The following is a 4,526-nucleotide window of genomic DNA, read 5'->3' as shown; positions in this document are numbered from 1 at the left end:
TCCCATTAAAAAAGAGAACTACAGACCAATATCCTTGATGAACACGGATGCAAAAATTCTCACCAAAATACTAGCCAATAAGATTCAACAGTACATTAAAAGGATTATTCACCACGACCAAGTGGGATTTATTCCAGGGCTACAAGGTTGGTTCAACATCTGCAAATCAATCAATGTGATACAACACATTAATAAAAGAAAGAACAAGAACCATATGATACTCTCCAAAGATGCTGAAAAAGCAGTGTCCCTTCCTGATTAAAACTCTTCAAAGTGTAGGGATAGAGGGCACATATTATCAATATTATCAAAGCCATCTATGAAAAACCAACTGCAAATATCATTCTCAATGGAGAAAAACTGAATACTTTTCCGCTGAGGTCAGGAACACGGCAGGGATGTCCGTTATCACCACTGCTATTCAACATCGTACTAGAAGTCCTAGCCTCAGCAATCAGACCACAAAAAGAAATTAAAGGCATCCAAATTTTGCCAAATTGGCAAAAGAGAAGTCAAACTATCCCTGTTTGCAGACGATATGACACTGTATGTGGAAAGCTTAAAGGACTCCACTCCAAATCTGCTATAAATTGTATAGGAATTCTGTAAAGTGTCAGGATATAAATCAATGAACAGAAATTGGTTGCATTTTTTTTATACCAACAAGACTGAAGAAATAGAAATTAAGGAGTGCATCCCATTTACAATTGCACTCAAAACCCTAAGATACCTAGGAATAAACCTAACCAAAGAGACAAAGAATCTATACTCAGAAAACTCTAAAGTACTCATGAAAGAAATTGAAGAAGTCATAAAGAAATGGAAAAAAATTCCATGCTCCTGTATTGGAAGAACAAATATTGTGAAAATGTCTATGCTACCTAAAGCAATCTACACATTTAATGCAATCCCTATCAAAAATCCCTTCTGTTTTTTTCAAAGAAATGGGACAAATCATCCTAAAATATATATGGAACCAGAAAATATCTCGAATAGCCAGAGGAATATTAAAAAAGAAAGCAAAGTTGTTGGCATCACAATGCCAGACTTCAAGCTCTATTACAAAGTAGTCATCATCAAGATAGTAGGGAACTGTCCCCAAAACAGACATAGATCAATGGAACAGAATAGAGAGCCCAGAAATACACCCTCAACTCTATGGTCAACTAATGTTCAACAAAGCAGGAAGGAATGTCCTATGGAAAAGAGACAGCCTCTTCAACAAATGGTGTTGGGAAAATTGAACAGCCACATGCAGAAAAATGAAGTTGGACCATTTTCTTACACCATACATGAAAATAGACTGGAAATGGATGAAGAAGCATAATGTGAGAAAGGAATCCATCAAAATCCTTGAGGAGAGAACAGGTAGCAACCTCTTTGACCTCAGCAGCAGCAACTTCTTCCTAGGAACATCGCCAAAGGCAAGGGAAGCAAGGGCAAGAATGAACTATTGGGATTTCATCAGATCAAAAAAAAGCTTTTGCACAGCAAAGGAAACAGTTAACAAAGCCAAAAGATGACTGTCAGAAGTTATCTGGGAGAAGATATTTGCAAATGACATACCAGATAAAGGGCCAGTATCTATCCAAAATCTATAAAGAGCTTATCAAACTCAACACCCTAAGACCAAATAATCCAATGAAGAAATGGGCAGAGGACATGAACAGACATTTCTGCAAAGAATACATCCAAATGGCCAACAGACACATGAAAAAATGCTCCACATCACTCGGCATCAGGGAAATACAAATCAAAACCAGAATGAGATACCACCTCACACCTTTCAGAATGGCTAAAATGAACAAGTCAGTCAATGACAGATGCTGGCGAGGATGTGGAGAAAGGGCAACCCTCCTACACTGTACGTGGGAATGCAAGCTGGTGCAACCACTCTGGAAAACAGCGTGGAGGTGACTCAAAAAGCTGAAAATAGAACTAGCCTATGACCCAGTGATTGTAGTACTGGGTATATACCCTAAAGATACAAACGTGGCATTCTGAAGGGGCACATGCACCCAAATGTTTATAGCAGCAATGTCCACAATAGTTAAACTATGGAAAGAACCTAAATGTCCTTCAACAGATGAATCAATAAATAAGATGTGGTATATATGTACAATGGGATACTATGCAGCCATCAAAAGAAATGAAATCCTGCTATTTGTGATGACGGGATGGAACTAGAGGGTATTATGCTTGGCGAAATAAATCAATCTGAGAAAGACAACTATCATATGATCTCCCTGATATGATGAAGTGGAGATGCAGCATAGGCGGTTTCGGGCATATGAAAAAAAAAATAAAAGAAGATGGGATTGGGAGGGAGACAAACCATAAAAGACTGAATCTCACAAAACAGACTGAGGGTTGCTCGGGGGAGGTGTGTTGGGAGAGGATGGTGGGGGTATGCACATTGGGGAGGGCAGGTGCTATGTTGAGTGATGGTGAGTGCTGTGAAATGTGTAAACCTGGTGATTCACAGACCTGTACCCCTAAAGATAAAAACACATTATATGTTTATAAAAATTTTTAAAAATAATTTAAAAAATCCATTAAAGAAAAAACACATATTGCAAGCCCAGAGCTAATCTCATATTCAATCAAAAAAGTTTGAAAGTTTTCCCCTTAAAGATCAGAAAAAAGACAAGTGTGTCCACTTTCACTACTCTCATTTGACATAGTACAGGATGTCCTAGCCAGAGAAACAAGGAACACAAAGAAATAAAAGACTCAAAAAAAAGGAAGAAGTAAAATTTTCTTTTTTTGGATAACATGAACTTACATGTAAAAAAGAATCCTAAAAAATTCACAAAAAATTTTGAATTAACAAATTTAGTAAAGCTGCCAAATACAAGATAAATATATAAAAGACAAGAATTTTGTTTTGTTTCGTTTTTTTTTTTTTTTAATATGGAATGCTTCCCAGTTTTTCATGTCATCCTTGTTCAGTGATCAAGCTAATCTTCTCTGCATCATTCCAATTTTAGTATATGTGCTGCCAAAGTAAGCACAAGACAGGAGCATTTTAACACTCTAATGATGAACTGTCTGAAAAAATAAAGAGAACAATCTAATTCACAATAGCATCAAAACTAATAAAATACTTAGGAAAAGATTTAACTAAGAAGATGAAAGATCTGTACCCCATAAACTATGACATTGATAAAGAAATTGAAGGAGACACAAATGGAAAGATAGCTCATATTTATGAATGGTAAGAATTAACATTGTTAAAATGTCCATACTACTGAAAACCATCTGTAAATTCAATTCCTATCAAAAATCCAATGTTAGGGGCGCCTTGGTGGCTCAGTGGGTTAAGCCGCTGCCTTTGGCTCAGGTCATGATCCCAGGGTCCTGGGATCGAGCCCTCCATCAGGCTCTCTGCTCAGCAGGAAGCTGCTACCTCTTCTCTCTCTCTCTGCCTGCCTCTCTGCCTGCTTGTCATCTCTCTCAGTGAAATAAATAAATAAAAAATCTTAAAAAAATCAATATTGTGTTTTTACAGAAGTAAGTAAAGAATCCTAAAATTTATATGAGACCATAAAAGACAACAAATAATTAAAGCAGTTCTGAGAAAGAATGAAGAAGCGAAATTACACTCTTGATTTGAAACTATACTACAAAGCCCTCATGCTCAAAACAATAAAGTATACTGGCATAAAAACAGACCCATAAACAAGTAGAACAGAATTGAGAGTCCAGAAATAAATCCTTTCATACAGTCACCTAATATTTGACAGGGGCCAACATATATAATGGGTAAAGATAGTCTGTTCAATAAATGATATTTAAAACTGAATAGTCACATAAACCAGCATGAAACTGGAACCTTATATTACTCATAAATCTTAACTTGAAATAGATTAAAGACTTAAATGTGATGCATGAAACTAAATTTCCTAAAGGAAAACATAGGAAAAATTCTCCTTGACATTGGTCTTGCCAATAGTTTTTTGGATACCAGACCAAAAACACAAGCAAAAGAAGCAAAAATAAATAAATGGTATTACAATAAACTAAAGTTTCTGCATTGCCAAAAAAAAACAAAGAGAGAGAAAAGAATGAAAACACAATCCACAGAATGGAAGAAAATACTTACAAATCTTATATCTGAAAAGAGGTTAATAACCAACAGATACAAATAGAAAATAATATATAATTAAAAAAATAGCAAAAGTATCTCAATAGACTTTTTTTTTTTTTCAAAAAAGTTATATAAATGACCAACAGGAGCATTAAAAAGTGCTCAACGTAAAAACTCAGGGCAAAGTCATTATGTTGTTGTTGTTTACCTCTGAACAACACAGCAAGATATTACTACCTATTAGAATATATACTACCAAAAAATTAAAACTAACAAAGTTTGGTAAATATTGGGTAAAATGCGGAACTTATGCACCATGATAGGGGTATAAATTTGTATGGAAAACAGTATGGAGATTATTCATATTATTAAAAGTAAAATTACCATATGATTCAGTAATCCCACCTCTAGGTATATATCTAAAGGAAACGAAGTC

The 4,526-nt window shown here is 35.2% G+C and overlaps 1 non-coding gene across 1 annotated transcript; it reads right to left on the bottom strand.

The window, feature by feature from the left end:
* Positions 1-2,907: 2,907 nt before the first annotated feature.
* On the bottom strand, positions 2,908-3,014 carry LOC123394051. Its single transcript, XR_006608827.1, has one exon. It is a non-coding gene; the product is annotated as a U6 spliceosomal RNA (small nuclear RNA).
* Between the last annotated feature and the right edge of the window lie 1,512 nt (positions 3,015-4,526).

Source organism: Mustela putorius, unplaced genomic scaffold (assembly GCF_011764305.1).
Source record: "Mustela putorius furo isolate JIRA1106 unplaced genomic scaffold, ASM1176430v1.1 tig00001164_pilon_pilon_pilon, whole genome shotgun sequence".
NCBI lineage: Eukaryota > Metazoa > Chordata > Mammalia > Carnivora > Mustelidae > Mustela > Mustela putorius.
This window is presented reverse-complemented; position numbering and strand designations above follow the sequence as displayed.